Below are 22,739 nucleotides of genomic sequence, written 5' to 3' on the forward strand. Positions count from 1 at the left end.
ATCCTTAAAGATATATATATATTTTTTTATTATAGAAAAACCCAAAATCGTTATCTCTTGAATATGTTGTTAATTAAGTGTATATTAAGTGTAAGTGTATATAGTTAATATTTTTCCTCAGAAATGTTTGTATTGAATCAATTGGTGCTATTATAAGCTTTAGCAGTAATTATAAACACCTTATACATATTTTCCAACATCTTGTGCTTTTATTTATTCCATTCTCTTTTGATGAATAATGCTTTATATTCTTTGAATTTCATTACTTTCATGAATATTATTAAAATTCCAAATGTAGACAGTTAAAACCAAAAACCAATGTAGACATAAAACCAAAAACATTGCAGTTCATGAAAATTCAACATTACACAATCTTATGAGAGGAAGGTTATGAACATGAACCCCCCATAATCCTTGAAACTTCACCTTTTTCTGTATGAAACTTCAAAAAGCATTTTTTTTTTTTTTCCAGAGGTGAGACACAGGTACACATCACATTTGGTGCACTGTACCCTAACAATACACTTACATCCACTTGCACCTGCCTTTTTGAGACACCATGGTAGGCCAGTGGTTGGTCTGGTCCAGTAGTACTGGCAGTGGTGGCAGTGAGCAAGCAGGTCTCTGATGTTGATTTAATCCATAATACAAATGCCATGGCAGTCCTTAACATACGAATAATCAACATTAAATCACTAGTATTAATCTTTTTATTGTTACATTTTAACAGACTGCAGCTGACCTTTGCTAGCTAGCTAACCTATTATAATAATGTAATTCCATTATTGCAGTGTTGCCATATGGCAACACAGACATTTTATCGATTTACCAAAAACTAATTTCATAAAAACTTTTTTGAGTGGTGAATATGTCATCATAACTTACCTGAGATGATGTTAAATTTTGTAAATGTGACATGGGCGGGTCCTTGTTTGTTACTGATGTTTTAGTTTGCTTTCAGCAACTACCGACCAGAAACTGCAGTCTGTCAGAAATCATGCCACAGAAAAAAATGCATGTCATGTGACTTAACCAAAGCACATCATTGGCTAAACGAAGGTCTTCTCTTACCAACAGCTAAACCACTGAACTAGTAAGCAGAAGGTTGCTGGGTCGATCTCCGCAGCCGTCACCACCAGCGTGTCCTTGAGCAAGACACTTTACTCCAGGTTGCTCCGGGGGGATCGTCCCTGTAATAAGTGCACTGTAAATCGCTTTGGATACACATACATTCTGTCATTATTATTATTTTTATTTTTATTATTATTATTATTATTATTATTAATTATTATTATTATTATATTTCTAAACACAAATGGTGATTTTGGTGAAGTTTGTCCTGCTGGTTTCTGTTCATACATTATCAGTCAATGGAGCCTGATATCCAGAAGCTTCACGACATTAGACATGATGTCATTTAGAAAGACAATTTACAAATATCACTAAAAATATCATGATATCATGGATCATGACAGTTATTATCGCTCCATCTGCCATTTTTCGCTATTGTCCTTGCTTGCTTACCTAGTCTGATGATTCACCTGTGCACAGATCCAGACGTCCTGTCCTTGTCTAATGTTGAACATGAGCTGGCATATGCAAATATTGGGGGCGTACACCCCGAATGTTACGTAACAGTCACCTGTTCTTCGGAGGTCTTTTAGACAAATGAGATTTATATAAGAAGGAGGAAACAATGATGTTTGAGACTCACTGTATGTCATTTCCATGTACTGTATTTTCATGTATTCAACTATGCCGAGGTAAATTCAATTTTCAGTTCAATGGCACCTTTAAGTAATAAAGTTTGAGCTCTTAAGAGTGAGTGTTGCACCTTTGTTGAGCTCATTTGAATTTTGATTTTTGGTTGCACCACCTCTTGTATTGGTGGAGCACCTTTCTTTATATAGATTAAATTAAAATAAACTGCAACTTAAGATTTAAATAGACTTTGCATTCATTTCTGTAGTATACTCATTCAAAGCCTTTGATGGCAGCATTCCTTCATCAGCTGCTGAGATTTTCTCAATACTACATTTAAATGTTGAGGTAAGGTGCTGATGTGTTAACTCACTTTTTATCCAACACAAATGTTCCTTAATTTATCAATAGAACTAATGGACAAATAAAATAGTTAAAGGATTAGTTCACTTTTAAATAAACTTTTGCTTATAATTTACTCCCCCATGTCATCCAAGATGTCCATGTCCTTCTTTCTTCAGTCGAAAAGAAATGAAGGTTTTTGATGAAAACATTTCAGGATTTTTCTCCATACAATGGGCTTGAATGGGCACCAGACGGTTCAACGTCCTAAAGACAGTTTCAGTGCAGCTTCAAAGGGCTTTAAACGATACCAGACGATGAATAAGGGTCTTATCTAGCGAAACGATCAGTCATTTTTAAAAATTTTTGAAAAGTTTAAGTTTTATAAGTACAAATGTTCTCCTTGCTCTGTTCTCGAATGAGCGTTCGTGACGTCACGTAATTACGTTGAAAAGGTCACGCTTGACATAGGCGGAAGTACAGATTCGGTGTTTACAACTTGAACGTGCAAATACTAACCCTGCGTCTCGATCAGCTCCCTAGTTCCCTAGGTCGTGAATCAGTATGAAAGTGAATGTGGCTGATTCCCTGATCAGTGCCCTGACTACTGAACTAGGGAGCTGATTGAGACACACGCCGTTTACCAAAAAAAAGGTAAAACAACTAATGGTTCTTCCTGTGTCAGTACCATCAGACAGTCATACCCTTCTCCATCAGAACAAAAACACCTCTAAAGGGGGGTCGCACACCGGCCGCGCACATTATATACGCGCGAGCTCAATTTTGAATCGACTCCTGATAGAAGAGCTGCACAATGTGAGTGTTTTAAGTCAACAGGGAAACGTTACATATGCTTTAATATTTCGCACTGAGGTTAGTGTACATGGAAAAATGGCACAACAAAGCAAAAGAAAAGGCTACGTTTATTATACATTTTTAGACTTTATTCAAGCTGTTAAACTAAGAATGTAAAACTGATGTATCTTGCAGCACAGGGTGAAGTCAGTATGTACATTAACGACAATTTGAGAGAAATATAATATACATTTAATGTAAACAATGTAACTTACATGGCGCTCTGTGGCGCAGCAGGATTTTGAACAACTTCCTGGGCGCCGCGGACAGGCACCGAATGTCGCCGCCGGTGAGCGGACACTCATAGAAAACAATGCGTTCGAATTTTAAAGACGTGGCTCTGCGCTGAGCTTCGCGTCCGGTGTGCGACCCCCTTAAAACGCTGTTGCTCAGTAACGGTGGAAATTTTGTCCGGTAATGCAGCGAGATGGAAACAGGGACTCACCGACTGATTCTAATGGCGGGATTGAAATGTTCCAGTCGTGGCAGCCATAGACATATAATAAACAAGAGACGCCCTATTGGCCGCTTTGGACTGTTGCTGCGATACGTCAACGAGTCCGCCATATTGTGCGGGGCAAGACTGCGCTGTTAACAAACACAAGTAAACGGACGAGCTGCGGTTTTTCTGGATAAAAACAAAAATAACGTTTACATTTATCAACCAATTTCAGTGGTTTATAATGTACGTGGTGTACAAAAAGTTCTACTTAAGATCTCTATAGTTAGACATATAAAATATTTATTTTAATTAAGAAAGTCAAAGCTCAGGCTTGTCATGTATTTGACTGCTTTATTCTTGCATAAGAATTGTGAAAACGCCCATACTAAGATATAATTTAATTTTCACATTAAATTAAATAAAGTTTTCTTATTGTAAAAAAGGGATTTTCTGTCTTTAACGCAATTTTAGCTTTTTTTGAGCTTAAAATTGACCACCATTGATAAAATTAAACAAATCATCAAATACAAATCACACGGGCTGCTTTCTGTATTTTTATAGCACTAAAATGATACAGATATTTACAGAAATATACTCCAAAAACATACAACAACAAAGATAACTGATGGATCCTTTATGGTAATACATATGATGGTACAACTACAGTGCAATGCAAATAAAGAAATTGAGAATAGTAAATAGTTTGTTATACACAATAAGAAGTAGTTTATGTAGTATATAATATTGTCAATAAACAGTATACAGCAAATAAAATAGTAATGAATAGAATATTTATAAAATAGCATAAGTACAATAATAAATATCATAATAATATATTGATAATAGCATATAGTATAATAATACTATAATAATAGCAATAGAATATGTAGTATCATTTACAGAATATAGACAATAATAACATAACTATAATAGATTGATAATAATAGTGGTATAATAATCGCAAATACAATGTAATATCAATTGCAGAATAATATAGACAATAATAAAAATAGTAAATTAAATAGTGACTACAATAATAATAATATAGTATTGGTATAATAATAATAACAACAACAACAACAACAAAAGGCTATATATTTTCCATCAGTCTCTTGGAAATGGTGAGAACAGTCCACTGACAGGCTCTCCACAGCTTTCCTTGAGGCTATGGCCCTGGTTGCAATGGGCTGAAAAAGAAATAAAAATATAAACAAATCACCATTTAATGGCAAACTTTTAAATAATGTAGATGAGTCGGTAAACTTCCCTTCTAGCTACTTCTCAACTCGTTGGCTGCGTCCGAAAACTGGAAAATGCTGCCTTCTGAGGACACATTTCAAGGTAGTAAGGCATCAAGGCACGTCCGAATCCAATGTTAGCTTCACTTCCTCTCTCATGAGATACCTTCCTCAGATCGATTTTTGAAGGAAGCATAGATGTATCCTTAGCTGCCTTTGATATCCCACAATCCTGTGCTTTCCATTCTGTGACAGTTGAGCTAGAAAAATAAAGATGGCGTCCGAAAGTTGCGTTTGCTGCTCATTTTGTGTATAAATGTACGATTTTGACCAACATATTTCAATTTTGATATCATTTCTATCGAGAAATTACTACTGTAATAATTAAATATTTGTTTAGTTCTCACCAAAGCTCGCGCTATATTGCTGTAGATCATTAAACTGATACGCTGCCTCAGAAGTCTGTCCGAAATCAATTTCGTGAGGTACCTTCATGCACAAACGCTGCCGTACAAGTCTTTCTCTTATAAGACAGCGAGGCAGCAAGACAGCTACCTAGGTTTTCGGACGCAGCCCATGTCTTTGTGAAACCTTAAATGTGTGAAAAGCTAACTAACCTTACAGTAAGGGTTAGATTAAGATTAACAAAATATCAGTCACCTAGCTGTAACGAGTACTTGTCATAAAAGTCGGTTTTAATAAAATAGAGATGCATATTTAAACTTTAGTTTATAAAATAACATAAGCTAAAACTATATTAGAAATCATGTAAACTCACGTCTCAACTTTCACAGCTAACTAGTGACATCGCTAGCTATTTTAGTCTGACTGACTCCGGTGGCCAACTACTATCAATTATATAATGACCAAATACAACCAGAAACAAATGTTCAGTCTTACCTGTGAAAGGTTATTCCCTGAGACCGGTTTTCAATTGTACAGCGATTTGTACAGCCCCAAGCAGCACACGAAGCAGGCATTTTTCTCAGTTCCAGTTATGAGCGTTATGGGAACGTTGCCCCGCACAACATGGCGGCGCCGTTGACGTACGGTCCAGCGGCCAATAGGGCGTCTAGTGTTTATTATATGTCTATGGTGGCAGCATCTAGATTCTTCCTCTGTTGGCAATGGTTGGCATTTGCCACATGTGCACCACCACGTCTCGTTAGATCTTCGTCTGCCCGATGCTGGAGAGGTGTGTCACCGCAGCAGTCTCTTCCATCTGCCTAATTTCTTCCTCTGTGTATTCCGGTTCAAAAGGTAGGGCAGGCGAAAAACTCATCTTCTCCTCATCCGACATTGTTGTTTTACCTTTTTTTGTAAACGGCGTTTGACTTAGTATTTGCACGTTTAAGTTGTAAACACCGAATCTGTACTTCCGCCTATGTCAAGCGTGACCTTTTCAACGTAATTGCGTATTACGTGACGTCACGAACGCGCATCCGAGAACAGAGCAAGGAGAACATTTGTGCTTATAAAACTTAATTTTTTTTTTTATTTTTAAAAAATGACTGATCGTTTCGCTAGATAAGACCCTTATTCATCGTCTGGTATCGTTTAAAGCCCTTTGAAGGTGCACTGAAACTGTCTTTAGGACCTTGAACCATCTGGTGCCCATTCAAGCCCATTGTATGGAGAAAAATCCTGGAATGTTTTCATCAAAAACCTTAATTTCTTTTCGACTGAGGAAAGAAGGACATGGACATCTTGGATGACATGGGGGTGAGTAAATTATAAGCAAAAGTTTATTTAAAAGTGAACTAATCCTTTAACTTGATTAATTATTGTAGATTTTTCAACTTGTAGATTTATTTTCATTATTTACCTTCATGTAATGTAAACAGTGTTTACAACAGTGAATTCTACATAATATTTTCATATTACCACTAAGAGTTCTCCTAAATAGCAGTAAAAGTTCTTAGTTAAGAGTTTTCTCTTAAAAGCTATTCACAAAGCTCCGGAGACCAACTTTGACTAAGGAATAGACAGAAGTCTTAAGCCAAGAGTAAGGGCAAGTTTGACCTTGTTGCAATGGATGATGTCAACACGCTTACTAACTATGCCCACAGTGATTGGCTGATGGAGGAGGGTCTCCGTCAGTGATTTATTCAGAGAAATTTTGTAGAATGAGGCATCATGTTGCCATATTCAAATAAAGGTTTTAAAATGCAAATGTTGCCATATTCAAATAAAGGTTTTAAAATGTAGGCTGTGTTGCTAATTATAGTATATGTTCAGTTAATTGTCAGGCTCTTACATGTCTGTGTCTCAAGAGAATGCAGAATTCAAGTGACAAATTATGTTTTATAAACAAAGTTTGGGAGGAGCGCATTCAATTGGTCTATCTAATCAGCTCGAGAGGAGGTATATACACAGATGAGAGCCGACTCAGCTATAGTTACCTCGACAGTTTTCTGTATCCCTCCGCCAACCCGCTCCTCACTCTCGGGTGGGGATTTGGAGAGAGCTCTGGGTTTGGGCTAAATTCCAAGCTCGGAATCATCCCCTTGGACAGCACACCAAATATGCTTATTATATTTTTTACTCTATTGTAAGTGTGAACTTATGAAAACTATTGCCACAGGTAATCAGACATTATTTATTTATTTATTTATTAAAATTAATTTTTGCCGTTTTATCGTAGATTCAAATCTATAAATCAAAATATTTATTGCATTTATGAAGAAAAGGTTCAGCACCCAAGGCTCTATTGTTATTGCCTCAATGGTGTACAGTGTCTTTGGGTGGATTGCTGAGGCGAATTGGCTTTAGGATTGTTTGTGATTTGGTCTTAGTGAATTAGGAGTCCTCTTGATTACTCCTAACATTTCACAGATTTAGGAGCTAGTTTTAATGCTAAAATGCTTTGTGAAATATTCTTAGAGCAAAAATTTAGGAGTCCTGAAATTAGAATTGACATGCCCAAAATTGGCAAGTTAGGAACTACTTTTAGCCTTAAGATGTTTTGTAAATACGGCCCCTTATGTCTATTTCATGTTGTGATGTGCTCATCAGCAATACTTATCGAATATTTTCCTGTCAGATGTTAAATAAACATTTAGTAAGCATCTTTAAGATGTATATGGTTTAGAATTTATGTAAATCCCCTTTGGAGACAAACGTATGATTACTAGAGCTCCCCTGTTAGCTATACACAATAAAATGTGTTTTTACAGCAAAATCACAACTATACTATACTGCCTAGTGTCTTTACACCTTCAATAATTCAACAGTTTACTCTACAGTTGTTCAACAAATGCGATTTTAACACAAGGAACCATGTTTTTAGTTTTTAATACTCACATTTGATAACATCCGCATCTCTGTTCTCCTCCGTGTTTGATTATGACGTATACTCTCCCGTGGCCTCCTAGGAAGGCTGGGATATAAAAGTATCCAACGATGAGTGCTTCAGAATCTGGGCGGGAGCAGTACTTCTCACCTACTCTTTTATGAATACTGAGGTTTTGAACATACTACTCCTTTCTTGTTTTCTCCTATATAGTAGGTAAGTAAGCATATTCGAACGCACATTAAGTATACGCATGTGCGAATCTCGCAAGAATTAGACATCACCCAGGTAATTCTCGCCTACTCTTTTATGAATACTAAGGATTCGGACATACTTGTTTGTTCACCTACTGCTTTTTGCCTGCTATATAGTAGGGAACTATGCGGTTCCAAACGCAGCCTCTGTTTCTGTTATCCCTGTCACCTGTCTCTTATTAATCATCCAATTAGTTCCTTTCTTTGATCAGTGTATTTAAGCCATGTGTTTCAGTCTGTTCTTGGTCAGGTCTGTGTTGTGTCAGTTGTTCTATTCATGAACTATGTTCCTGTTACCTGAGTTTTTGTTTTGAGATTGTTTGTTAAAGGTATACTGCTGCAATTAGATCCTGCTTTACCTGAGCCTGTTCCAGTGAGTGTATTTCCTGAGCCTGTTCCCTGTGATAGAATTACCTGAGCCTGTTCCCGTGAGAGAAATCCTAGAGCTTGTTCCTGCTCGTGAGTTCGCACCAGAAAGTGAAGCGCTGATCATTATGGCCACGGCCACGGCCATGTTGTGTGAGTGTGGGCTACACACACGTGGGCCCATGATGATCATCTAGAGAGGGCTCCTGTCCCCGTCGTGAGTCCAGAGAGGACTCCAGCCCAAAAGCTCATTCCAGAGTCTGCTCCAGTCCAAGAGGGGGATGCCATATGTCTCCAGCCATAGTGGATGGGCCAAGGGTCCAGAGCACGGAAGCCAATCGCCCTGTTCTTGCACTTCTATAAGATTTCATTGTTCTTTGCATGTTTGCCTGTGTGCCTGTTCATTTTCCCAGTGTTGCATTGATTGATCTGTTTCACCAGTCTCCTTGTTAGTTCCCCAATGTGTTTGATTCTGTTATCCCTGCCACCTGTGTCTTGTTAATCATCCAACTAGTTCCTTTGTTTGATCAGTGTATTTAAACCATGTGTTTTAGTCTGTTCTTGGTCAGTTCTCTGTTGCATCAGTATTACATTGGTGGTTCTGCTCCTGAGCTATGTTGCCTTTTCTGTTTTGAGTTTGTTTGTTAGAAGTACCGCTGCAATTAGATCCTGCTTCCTCCCCGCTGCAACCACGTGTGACACGTTTAGAACAAAGTACATATGCATGTTCTTCTCCAGCTGTTTCTTGTTTATTACATAGATAACACCATTTCTGTCTGACTTACTTTTGTGTTTAATATTTAAATTGTGAGATAATATTTAAAAGATCTAAAGTCACATTTTGAGATATAATATTGCATTGTGAGAGATTAAATTGCAATTACGAAAAATGTATTTATAAAAAGGAAAAAATCATTGTCCTTGATAACAAACTGCGAGACTGAAGGATGGATTGGAAAATGTAGGCCAATAAACCGTGTTTTCATCTGTCTGCATATTGTTTTTCAGTTCACAAAGATTTCTAAATAATTTGCTCTCCTAACTCACAAAGCATACTTGACAACTGCCTATTATCGTAAACATGAATTTAAATATTTAATTACAGTGGATGTTTACATGATAAATACACAAATGAAATAAGACCAAAATCACATGCTTAATAATTTGTACTTGCACATGTAAATACTTACACATGTAAATGTGGTCACTCTTTTAGTCTAAAAAGTTTATATGCATGCTTTTCGGTTACCACGTGTATTTCCATACTAGTTTCTGCCTTTATAAATTAAAATTTGTTCACTTTCAAATAGTATGATAAAGGAGAATATGGAGTTCATATTTGAGAAAAAAATAACTCAAATTTATCCAGAGGCTCAAACTGAGTAAAAATTTGGTGTAGTTGCTGATATTTATATGGCAAAAAGTATCATGAAATTCTTGTAATGTAAATCAATGAGACTACTTACGTAAAATTCATGGTGTATGGATAATCAAGTAAAACCAAAGTTGTTTTAGTCCAGTAAGTGTTAGTCTTGAAATATTAACAATATAGAAATTTTTTGTCACATTCACACGCCACATGGACTTTCAGTTTGTTTTCATTTGTCACGTGTTCCTTTGTTCTAGTTTCCCGCCACAATCAGTAACCATGGACATCAATCACATTCCTCACAGCTGTTTGTAATTTCAGTTAATTCATCAGTGTATTTAAGTTCCTGTTTGTGTTCAGTTGTTGGTTGGGTCTTGTTTATGCAGGTGATGTGTTGGTGTATGGTTTGTTCTGCATTCTGCATTCTGCATTCTGCATTCTGCATTCTGCATTCTGCATTCTGCATTCTGCATTCTGCATTCTGCATTCTGCATTCTGCGTTTCTCCCTGTGGATTATCAAGTAAAGACTTATTTTACTTTACTCTTCCTTGTTGTGTGTTTGATCTACCATCATTACGTAACAGAAGACCCGACCGAAACAGTTGCGGCATGGTTTTTTTGTGGCAGTGTTTTGTTTTCACGTGTTTTTTATGAGTTCGTGTTTTTTGTTTTTCTTCACCATGGATTCTTTGTGTTCAGTTCAACTGCTTTGCCTTGAGCAGAAGGACCACTCCCTTGAGGCACATCTAGAGGATTTCATCTGGCTTGTACCATCTACTACTTTCCTGGACCACAGCTTCCTATATGCCGGCCTAAACACTGCCACCAAAGCGCTGATGTCTGGGGAGAGGCCTCGAGGGAGCTTCATGGAATACGTTGAGTGGGTGCTGTTGTCCTGTGATTTCACTCACAGGTCACCGGTTACAGCCGCTCACAGTTAACATTATCATCGACACCAGCCCCACTAGCTACCCAGTGTCCAGCCAACAACACCCTGACTGCAAGGATCGACAGCCCGAGCCCACCGCAAGCAACAAGAGCCACTCCGCTGCGACGTACACGCCAGTGCACACAAGAGCGACCGAGATGAACATCGCCATGGAGCCTGAGCAACGCATGCCTGACCAGGTGTGTGAGCCGGCTGCCACTACCAACGCTGAGGGAGTCTTGGTGGAGTTTGACGGGATGGAAGGGAGCCCCGCCCAACCCCCCACAACTGAGAGTGAGTGTTCAGCCACCGCACTGGAGATGAGTTTTTTTATTTTTTTTTTTTTTTGATGATGATGATGATGGAGAGGTTGTGTTATCCCCTTTGTTACCCCTTGAGTCTGTCTGTCATGTTTCAAACTGTTTGGTTCCGTCCAGCCCTGAACTGTCCGTCTCCCCGCTGGTCCTGTCCAACCCTGTGTTCCCTCCCAACCTCCCTCATCCACTACCTCTTCAACACACCTTGGACTCTGTTTTGTGTTTTGGACTGTCCTCTGCTCCACAGTGTTTTGTCCCAGTCCCCAGCTATTCCTGTCATCCCATCATCGATGCCTCCCATCAGTCCCTCAGCGCCTCCTCTCAGTGGTGAGGCTACACCTCGGGCCCTCTGGGAGTCATCTCACCACAGCTGTGAGAAGCCCTTGGCTGCCTCTGCACGCTCCAGTCCTCCTCGATCAGACATCCCACCTCCTGCGCCTACGCTCCTTCCTTCCTCGATGACGGCAGAGACTGTCGGACTTTCAGCCTCGCAGGACTCCCTCAGTACGTCGGCTCCACCTGGGTCGGGCATTGCTACGCCTACGCCACAGACTTACGGGCCAGTCGCTACACTTCGGCCCTCCGCCCCTTCATCCCTTCATCTACGGCCAGCTCCTCCCTCCCTCAGGCTCCACCTCTGCCCTCGGTCACTCCTGCTTAACTTTAGCCCTCCGGATCTCTACCACCATCTCGGGGGGTCGTCACTACAGCTATGTCGCGGCCGCCTAGATCTTCGGAGTCCCTCCACTACATCAGCTCTCTGGCTTCATGGTTGGGCTTCATCAACGGTGTCTCCGTCACCTCCGGTCGTCCCCATGGTGGCTCCAGTGATCATCGCTCCATGGCTCCTCCCTCCTGTGCTGCCGCCATGGGACACAGTCTCAGCTGTGGCCTGGGTCAGTTCGTAACATCTGCCTCTGTATGTCACATTCACATTCCACATGGACTTTCAGTTTGTTTGTTCCTTTTGTTCTAGTTTCCCACCACAATGAGTAACCATGTGAATGAGTAACCAGTGAAATTGTTGCATGCCTTTATTAAATATAGTATGTACGTCGGCTGATGTCATACGTGAGTAAGGCGTTCAAATAGAGTACCCCAGGGATGACGTGTTTTTGTAGGCCAACCCGGAAGTTAGCTGCGCACGGGTTCCCTCGATTGAAAGCCTATGCATTTTTCCCATAGACTTTTGGAAAATCGCAGAAAATAAGCTCTGTGTTTAACAAAGGGTTATGACACTTACATGTTTTGTCTATCAAGATAATCTTTACAAGTTAACACAACATTTATAGATTGAAGCCTAAATAAAGCCGTTAGATATAAAAGGCTAACAGTAGGCTATAAACGGACTACAGCACACCATGGATGCGGATCAACGTCGTCGCCACCAAGCTTCTTCAAACTATATTTAGAAAACAACTTTATTTATAAACATGCTCGCTGATTATGATCTGTGCTGTTATGAATACTTTTCCACTTTTTCATGAGAAATGCTGTCCAAATGTCCCGTTTTTAATGATGACGTCTAAAGTCCCTGCCAAAGGAAGTAGTCCCTTTTAGCAATTTGTTAGCAACCGCCAATATTAAGAAAATATAAATTATAAATATAAATATTTATAAAAAAGTTTAAAAAAATCACAAGTGGGTTACATCTGGTGTGTTTTATGTCATAGATCAAAACGTGAAAGTGTTTAGAGGCTTTGTTAACCACAGATATTATTTCAGGCGATTTAGCAAAAACCCATAGACTTTACGGTGTTGGAACCGGAAGTCCTAAAATGCTAACTCGCTTCCGGGTTTTGCCTACAAAAATGCGTCATCCCTGAGGCACTCTATTGCAGCGCAATCGGAAGTTCGTCCTCTTTCCTGCAATGCCATCAGAGAGGAGAGGTATGATTTTCATGAGCTCCATTCATTAAATGTTAAAATGTGTTATAAGTGTTCATGTCATGTTTATATGATCAAAATACGAGAAGGTATTCTGTGTGATGTTATATTTGACCATTAGTTTGTGTTATCAACCTGGTAAATGTAGTTTGAGTGCTCTTTACGGGTGAATAGTGCATTGCGTGAGATGGCGGCAAAGTGTGTGCATCGCGTGTGTGAAGGATATGTTAGCGGCTATGCGGCTAACATCTCAATTAAGGAATATTTATATATAGATAAATAGAAATTGATAAATATGTTGATGTGTTTCATTAAAAATGTGTATGTATAATTATATTTTGTAAACTAAATATATATTTTAGTCTTAATATATTTTGTACACTTAGGAGATACATTTTATATATATTGTATATTGCATTCAGTGTGTGATCTGTGGTTAATTACCTGGGGGTACTTCACATGTATTTTGTGATTTAACAGGCAAAAATTAAGAGCAGTTGCAGATAACAGTGCCTGTCTGTTTGTGTGTTTTACTACACAGGTATGTTAAATGGTATTCAAGAAACACTAATGCTTTTGTGAACTATTGGTATATAAGAATGACCCGTTTATGAATTTATTATTATATGACTTATATTATTACTAATATTTGTATTACTCATGCTATTATATTATGTATATGTGTGTTGTAAAGTGTGTGTGTGTGTGTGTGTGTGTGTGTGTGTGTGTGTGTGTGTGTGTGTGTGTGTGTGTGCTCTTTCCTGCAATGCCATCAGAGAGGAGAGGTAAAAATTAAGAGCAGTTGCAGATAACAGTGCCTGTCTTTTTGTGAGTTTTACTACACAGGCACTGAAATTAAATGACCATTGGTAAAAACCAGCTTTGTATCGAGAATTCTTTATTTAACATCAATTCAACACCATGCAGAGGAACAACTGCTACACATGGACACCAATCACATTCCTCACAGCTGTTTGTAATTTGAGTTAATTCAGTGTATTTAAGTTCCTGTTTGTGTTCAGTTGTTCAGGTCTCGTTTATGCAAGTGATGTGTTGGTGTATGTTCTGCTCTGGATTCTGTGTTTCTCCCTGTGGATTATCAAGTAAAGACTTATTTTACTTTTCCTCATCATGTGTTTGATCTACCACCATTACGTAACATTATTCTTATTTACTTTTTAAAAGTCAGTATCACAGCAATCAATTTCAAAAATAAGTTCCACAACCTAAAGGTGGACAGTTTTAGAATTATGCTAAAAAGCCTTTTACTTTTTTAAAAACTACCAATCGGACAACATGAGGCATTAAGTAGAGTTTGTACAGCACATCTGTATTTTAGTGGCCTTTGAAATTTGTAAATGTGTAAAGAAAGGTTTGAAGATAGTTATCTGTGAAAATAATGACATCCTGTCCAATGACTCTTCTGTATGCATAACACAGAAAGATAAGGACATCACACTCTTTTTCTGTTTGCATTTTCACCCTCGGATACTTAAATCACCTTTTGCATTTGGATATTTGATTTAAAATAAAAGTCTCTCCAAGGTGATTGTCACTGGAAGTGGAACACTTGCTGACAGGATGAGTGGAGAGAGCACAGTTGGGAATATTCAATGCACAGTGGTGGACATCTCTCTCTTTGCTGTCTGGAGGCTGTAGTTGGCCTGGAGTGAGGAGAGTGAATCCATGGGGGAAGTTCAGGACAGCCCCCAGCTGCTGAGCGTATGAGTGCAGCATATAAATGGCCGTCATCATAGGGTTTTTGGTTGAGGCTTTTGTACAGACTCATGCTTGTGGCTGGCATGGGATGAACAGGAGAGAGAGAGAGAGCCTGGAGAGGATAGTAGCGTGGAAGAGTGGACTCCCTCTGGCGTGACAAAGTAGCAAACATTTCCAACTCTGGAACTGAAAAGGGTTGTAGAGGTAGGAGGAGATGAGACCAGCATGACTCTCGGCAGGGAACTATAATGAATCATTGTAGGCCTGGCCCTCCAATCCCCATTCCAGAGCCAGAGACGCACATCGGGAATGCATGTCAACAGGATGGTGTGAATATTTAGTTAGGGGAAACTAGGATTATTGTAACCGCCGTGAATAATAGTTTTTGACTTAGATCTCTCAAGTTTCAAAACAAGGTAGCTACATCTGTCTAGTAAAGCTATCAGTTAATTATGTTATTTATGTCAGAGATATGTTGTCACTAGCTGAGGTCAAAATAACACAAAATCAATAACTGAATTTAGTTTACACTATACAGCTCAAAGTTTTGGGCTCAGTAAGATGATTTTAAGAAGATAAAATATTCATACTTTTATTTGGCATTTAAGGATGCATTAAAGTGATCAAAGGTGACAGTAAAACATTTATTTTACAAAACATATATAGATTTCAAATAAATACTGTTGTTTTGAACTTTGTATTCATTAAAGAAACCTTAAAAATGGTAAGCAGCACAAATGTTTTTATGTTTCTGAGTGAAACATTATGTTTAAAGGCTGGTAACTGATTAATAACACATTTTGTTCATTCTTCATAAAACCAAATAATTTTCACTTTCTAAACTTATATTGCCCAATAAAAAATAAAAAATAAAAAAAATATAGATTTTGAATGTAATTAACTGCACAAAGGGTAATTAATTGCACATTAAAGTATTAGTTCACCAAAAATTAAAATTATCCCCCAGATGAAAAAAGTACACTTCCATAATGTATTTAAAGTGCTCAATTTTTGCGCACTAATTTTGCACTTAATATACTAAAAATAATTTTTAAGTACTTAATAAGATAATCTTAAGAACATCTAAGTGTACTCAACTGTGCTATTTTGAGACACCATGAATATGACCTAAAATGTGCTTTTAACATATTATCTCTGTATTAAAAAAATGTACTTAGTTACCACTTGTAGTACACTTCAAGTGTACTACAAGTAGTGGCTAAATACACTTTTTTAATATGGAAGTGTACTTTTTTTTCACCTGGGGGATAATTTTCATTTTTGGGTGAACCCACACTCTAGTCATCCTAGGTGTATATGACTTTCATCTCTCAGTCAAACACAATCGGAGTTATATTAAAACACATTCTGGCTCTTCCAAGCATTATAATTGGAGTGAATGGTAACCGATATTTTGAAGCCCCAAAAAGCACATCAATCAATCATAAAAGTAATCCATACGGTTCCAATAGGTTAATAAAGGCCTTCTGAAGCGAAGCGATGCGTTTATGTTAGAAAAATATCCATAATTTATAACTTTATAGGCTATAATCACTAGCTTCCGGTAACATCCGTCCGCACGTTCAGGAGAGAGTCGAGTTCCGCCGTATAGGATGTAGGAGTAGCGTAAGCTTAGGTGAGAGTAGACGTATCTCTTGGTTCAAACAAATAGAGCTGGGCAAAAAAACTCAATCTCCTCTGACATTTCTCTTTAAAAATTCCAGTTTTAGACTTCTAATTTATGACCGGTGTTTTGTTTTGCTCTATCCTCTGTGCTTCCACGTTCGTTAATACATCAGGTCAAAGTTCACTCTTCCGCCGAAATCGACCCATGTCCAGAAGCCAGTGATTTTAGTTTATAAAAGTTTAAAGTTATAAATATGGATATTTTTCTTACAAAAATGCATCGCTTTGATACAGAAGGCCTTTATTAAACCCCTGGAACTGTATGGATTACATTTATGATGGATAGACATGCTTTTTTTGGGCTTTAAATATCGGTTACTATTCACTCCCATTATAAAGAGCTGGGAAGAGCTAGAATATTTTTTAATATAACTCCGATTGTGTTTGACTAAACGAAGAAAGTCATATGCACTATGGTGAGTAAATTATGGGATAATTTTCATTTTTGGGTGAACCAACCTTTAAAGCCTTAATAATTAACAATGCAAATTGATACAGTTGGATGTGGCTTATTGATACTATGTCAGTGTTTTACCTGCAGACTTTTATTAAGGATTTATTGAGATCAAGGTGAATCAGGAACAGTGTGACAGTCATGAGAGGGTGTTAGCTGTCATGCATGAGATCTGAGCTGCCCCAGTTTCTGGCGTTTTGTGAGGTATTACTTTCTGTGGGCACAAACCTGTCAATCAATACTGGTACAACAAACCATACAACATACGTATTCACAAAGATATGACGATACCATGAAAATATGATGGTATCAGGATTGCAGTCTTTTATTTCAAAGATCATAAAGGTAGATTAAATTTATTGAAACCTGAAATAAATTGTCTTGCACTTGTATATAAAGAGACAGGTCAAATGTGCACTGTATTATGCATTTAACAGCACATCGTAGCCCTGGCTCTATGCCAATTACCATGGCCCAGCTTTTAGTCACTCAACTATACAGAGATGTGCTGTTAAATCATAATTAACCACAGATCCGATCTCCTCTAAGAATTATGTGGGTGCATATCAGCTATGTGGCACACCTAATTTTCACTTAATTAAATTATATCAAAGAAATTAGAGTCTTGTCAAGTCTTACTGGCGCGTTCCTCGCTCTAATCATGACCATGATGACGTAGAACTGCATATATTAGTTGTCATGCCAATTGTCCATATAGAAGATTGCATTTAGGAATTATAGTGCTGTTACCACAGTATCAGTAAAATGAGTGATTGATATTCAGTTGTGCTGTTGTGACAGTGAAGATAAACCAGTGTGTGCACTGGGCTTTCAAAAATGTGGAGTCTGTGAGGTGTTTCCTGTTGATGTGTGATCTGAGGAGTGAATGTGCTTGTGTGTGAAAGACACAAAGAGGACAAACAGAGACCAAGAGTAAAAAGAGGGGAAGAGGAAGAGGAAGTGCTTGAAGGACGTTATGCCCTATTTGAACTTTTGCTGACAGTGGTAAACAAACAGGATCAAAACTAAAGGAAAGTGCACATCCCAAGCCTAAGTGCAGGAACTAACATAACCTGCAATGTTGTCAGAGAGGGGTGTGTGTGTGTGTGTGTGTGTGTGTGTGTGTGTGTGTGTGTGTGTGTGTGTGTGTGTGTGTGTGTGTGTGTGTGTGTGTGTGTGTGCATGGGGACTGAATGCAATCTGAATGTGCACAGACTTGTGTCACCGTGGGGACTTAAATTGAGGTCCCCATGGGGAAACAATCTTATAAATCATACAAAATGAATTTTTTTTTAATGTAAAAATGCAGAAAGTTTTCTTTTCTGTGATGGGTAGGTTTAGGGGTATGGTTCGTGTATACAAGGGAATACAATGTACAGTTTGTACAGTATAAAAATAAAAGTGATACATCTGTCATACAGCGCTATTGTGTCTGCGTGATGTGATGCATTCCAAATTAATAATAAATGTGCACATATTGTGAATTAATTTAATAAAATTAGTAACCTAGTTTTCTTGGTAGCCTTCAGTAAATTAATTTCTCTAAGAAAATGATTCATAAAACATCACTTGGCCATAAATTTACTTTCAATTTCATATTTCCTTATTGAAAAAAAAAAAATAATAATAATAATCAAGATAAACAGTTCACCCCAAAATTAAAATTCAGTCATAATTTACTCAACCTTATGGTCCAAAAGTTTGTGTAATAAATACTATGTTGAATCAAATAAAATATTTCTTTCTGAATCTACTTTTTAATGTAATGTCTATTTGGTGCTTTACACAATAACAACTTTAAATTTTCTTTTGGGCTAATTTTAATTGCCACATTTTTATGTACCATTCAGTCATTCATGTATGAATTAAGGTGATGACATGGCTCAACGAGTGAATCAGATTTTAATTCATTAACTGCTTTGACTGTTCAGGATCAGCTCATTTCTTTGACTTGTTTCTTTACGAATCAGACTCCAGTCATTTCATTTTATGTTTTTTTTTTTTTTCATTGTATTATCTCACAGTACCCAGTATTCATCATCACATTCAATTCAGACTGCAGACTCGCAACTTGAGAAATGACAGCATCATTTCTCTTGATGTTGTGCTGCAGATTCAGTAGTGGTACAGGAATCACTGTCAAAGTATTTTAGGACAGTATTAAAAGTAGCCCCACAAAAGCACTTCTTTCAATGTAATGAGATTTTTTCTTTTTATTATTGTGGCCTACAGGCCTGGATGCTTCAGTTCGATTTCATTAGTAATTCAGCAGATGTAATCGCCCCCTGTCTGCATGTCCAATCTCTAACCCAATCTGTTTTCTTTGAACCCTTTTCTTGTGCAAATGAGAATGTGAAGAGGTGATTAATGATAAAATAACAGAACATGCTGTTTGGCTATTAAAAGGGCAGAAAAGGTCAGGAGTTGTTTTTGTCTTTTTGTTGTTTCTGCCAGGCGTTTGAATCCACTGAGCCTATATGCTAATGATATGAAAATAAATAAATTTGCAGTTGCTATTAACTGCTATTAAAAGGGATATGGCTACTAAGGGCTTGTTGGAAAGTTGCTAATCTTTCAATAATTGCTGTTAGCTTTTATTTTCATGTTATTATTTATAATATTTATGATATATTATCATATTTCTTACACCACTTCTAGTGTAAACAGTTCACAGAAAAATGAAAATTCTGTTGAAATTTTATGAAAATGATTTACTCACCCTCAAGTATTTTTTTAATAGAATCTTCATACATACGTAGATCATTTTTATACAAATTCACATAAGTCACAATTCCCTAATAATCTCCCATATACACTGAACAAAATTATAAATGCAACACTTTTGTTTTTGCCCCCATTTTTCATGAGCTGATCTCAAAGATCTAAGACTTTTTCTATGTACACAAAAGGCCTATTTCTCTCAAATATTGTTCACAAATCTGTCTAAATCTGTGTTAGCGAGCACTTCTCCTTTGCCGAGATAATCCATCCACCTCACAGGTGTGGCATATCAAGATGCTGATTAGACAGCATGATTATTGCACAGGTGTGCCTTAGGGTGGCTACAATAAAAGGCCACTCTAAAATGTGCAGTTTTACTGTATTGGAGGGGTCAAAAACCTGTCAGTATCTGGTGTGACCACCATTTGCCTCCCACAGTGCAACACATCTCTTTCGCATAGAGTTGATCAGGTTGTTGATTGTGGCCTGTGGAATGTTGGTACACTCCACTTCAATGGCTGTGCGAAGTTGCTGGATATTGGCAGGAACTGGAACACGCCGTCGTATACGCCGATCCAGAGTATCCCAAACATGCTCAAAGGGTGACATGTCTGGGATGTCTGGGAACTGGGATGTTTTCAGCTTCCAGGAATTGTGTACAGATCCTTGCAACATGGGGCCGTGCATTATCATGCTGCAACATAAGGTGATGGTCGTGGATGAATGGCACAACAATGGGCCTCAGGATCTCATCATGGTATCTCTGTGCATTCAAAATGCTATCGATAAAATGCACCTGTGTTCGTTGTCCATAACATATGCCTGCCCATATTATAACCCCACCGTCACCATGGGCCACGCAATCCACAACGTTGACATCAGCAAACCCTCACCCACACGACACCATACACGCTGTCTGCCATCTGCCCTGTACAGTGAAAACCGGGATTCATCCGTGAAGAGAACACCTCTTCAAAGTGCCAGACGCCATAGAATGTGAGCATTTGCCCACTCAAGTCGGTTACAACAACGAACTGTAGTCAGGTCGAGACCCCGATGACGACAACGAGCATGCAGATGAGCTTCCCTGAGACGGTTTCTGACAGTTTGTGCAGAAATTATTTGGTTATGCAAACCGATTGTTGCAGCAGCTGTCCGGGTGGCCGGTCTCAGACGATCTTGGAGGTGAAGATGCTGGATGTGGAGGTCCTGGGCTGGTGTGGTTACACATGGTCTGCGGTTGTGAGGCCGGTTGGATGTACTGCCAAATTCTCTGAAAAGCCTTTGGAGACGGTTTATGGTAGAGAAATAAACACTGAATTCACGGGCAACAGCTCTGGTGGACATTCCTGCAGTCAGCATGCCAATTGCACACTCCCTCAAAACTTGCAACATCTGTGGCATTGTACTGTGTGATAAAACTGCAAAAGGCACACCTGTGCAAAAATCATGCTGTCTAATCAACATCTTGATATGCCACACCTGTGAGGTGGATGGATTATCTCGGAAAAGGAGAAATGCTCACTAACGCAGATTACAATATTTGAGAGAAATGGGCCTTTTGTGTACATAGAAAAAGTCTTAGATCTTTGAGTTCAGCTCATGAAAAATGGGGACAAAAACAAAAGTGTTGCGTTTATAATTTTGTTCAGTATACAGCAGGCTTGTCCATTTTGCTGAAATTTCATTGCAGCAACTCAAAATGGTACTAAAATGGTTTGTATGGCCCCCATGTGCTTGTATGCATGCCTGACAACGTCGGGTCATGCTCCTAATGAGACAACGGATGGTGTCCTGGGGCATTTCCTCCCCGATATGGACCATGGCATCACTGAGCTCCTGGACAGTCTGATGTGCAACCTGGCGGCGTTGGATGTACCGAAACACAATGTCCCAGAGGTGTTCTATTGGATTTAGGTCAGGTGAGAGTGGGGGCCATTCAATGGTATCAATTTCTTCATCCTCCAGGAACTGCCTGCATTCGCTCACCACATGAGGCTGGGCATTTATGTCATTCGTGCACCAGGAGGAACCCAGTACCCACTACACCAGAGCAGGGTCTGACAATGGTTCAAAGGATTTCATCCCAATACCTAATGGCAGTCAGGGTACCATTGTCTAGCCTGTAGAGGTCTGTGCGTCCCTCCATGGATATGCTTCCCCAGATCATCAATGACCCACCACCAAACCGGTCATGCTGAACGATGTTACAGGCAGCATAATGTTCTCCAAGGCTTCTCCAGACCCTTTCACGTCTGTCACATGTGCTCAGGGTGAACCTGCTCTCATTTGTGAAAAGCACAGGGCACCAGTAGGACACCTGCCAATTCTGGTGTTCAATGGCAAATGCCAATCAAGCTCCACAGTGCTGGGCAGTGAGCACAGGGCCCACTAGAGGACGTCGGGCCCTCAGGCCCAGAGCTGGGTAGATTAATTATGAATTGTAATCAGTTACTGATTACAAATTACATGACAAAAATTTGTAATCAGTAATCTAATCTCTTAAAATTGCACATTTTTGGTAATGTAATCTGACTACTTTTGGATTACATTTAGATTACTTTTGTGCTAACCCTTATTTGATGGCACATATATTGTAGGATAATCTTGTACTATTTTGACAGATATAACTGTTACTTTGATCTCGCAAAAGCATTAGTTATAAGTGTGTTTTATAGGTAGGGAACCACTAACTAGATTTTGTTTAGTGCACGACAGAAAATCAATAAGGCAAGTTAGTTTCATATATTGCAAGCATTGACAAATCCTATGATCTATAAAGCCAACAATAAATAAATGCTTCTCATTCATTTACATCTTTTTATCTGTCAAAAACTTTCATAAACAATACAAAAAAAATCCCACAGAATGTGGAGTCCTTCTACAAATTAAATTAAATAAATCACATTAGAAAAATAACTATACATAAATCAACCAGAAAACATTCAATCAATATAAGAAAAGAAATGATGCTTACTTCAGATTGAGCATAAAACTCAAGGTTTCTCAATCAGGGCAAGTGATTGCTTGGAGCCATAAGACATGCTTACTCCCTCCATTACAAATCTAACTACTTCTCCTTTCTACACTCATTTTATACCTGAGAGTAAATACTAACACTAATGTACCTGTTAGTGTTTGTTGATAGTAACGCTGAATAAAACAAA

At 38.4% G+C, this 22,739-nt stretch overlaps 1 long non-coding RNA gene across 1 annotated transcript; it reads right to left on the minus strand.

Moving 5' to 3' along the window:
* Positions 1-480: 480 nt before the first annotated feature.
* On the minus strand, positions 481-1,465 carry LOC125271465. The gene is made up of 3 exons (XR_007185631.1): positions 1,072-1,465; positions 886-985; positions 481-665 (listed from the first exon to the last, which is right to left on the minus strand). It is a non-coding gene; the product is annotated as an uncharacterized LOC125271465 (long non-coding RNA).
* Between the last annotated feature and the right edge of the window lie 21,274 nt (positions 1,466-22,739).

Source organism: Megalobrama amblycephala, linkage group LG7 (genome assembly GCF_018812025.1).
Source record: "Megalobrama amblycephala isolate DHTTF-2021 linkage group LG7, ASM1881202v1, whole genome shotgun sequence".
NCBI classification, from domain to species: Eukaryota; Metazoa; Chordata; class Actinopteri; order Cypriniformes; family Xenocyprididae; genus Megalobrama; species Megalobrama amblycephala.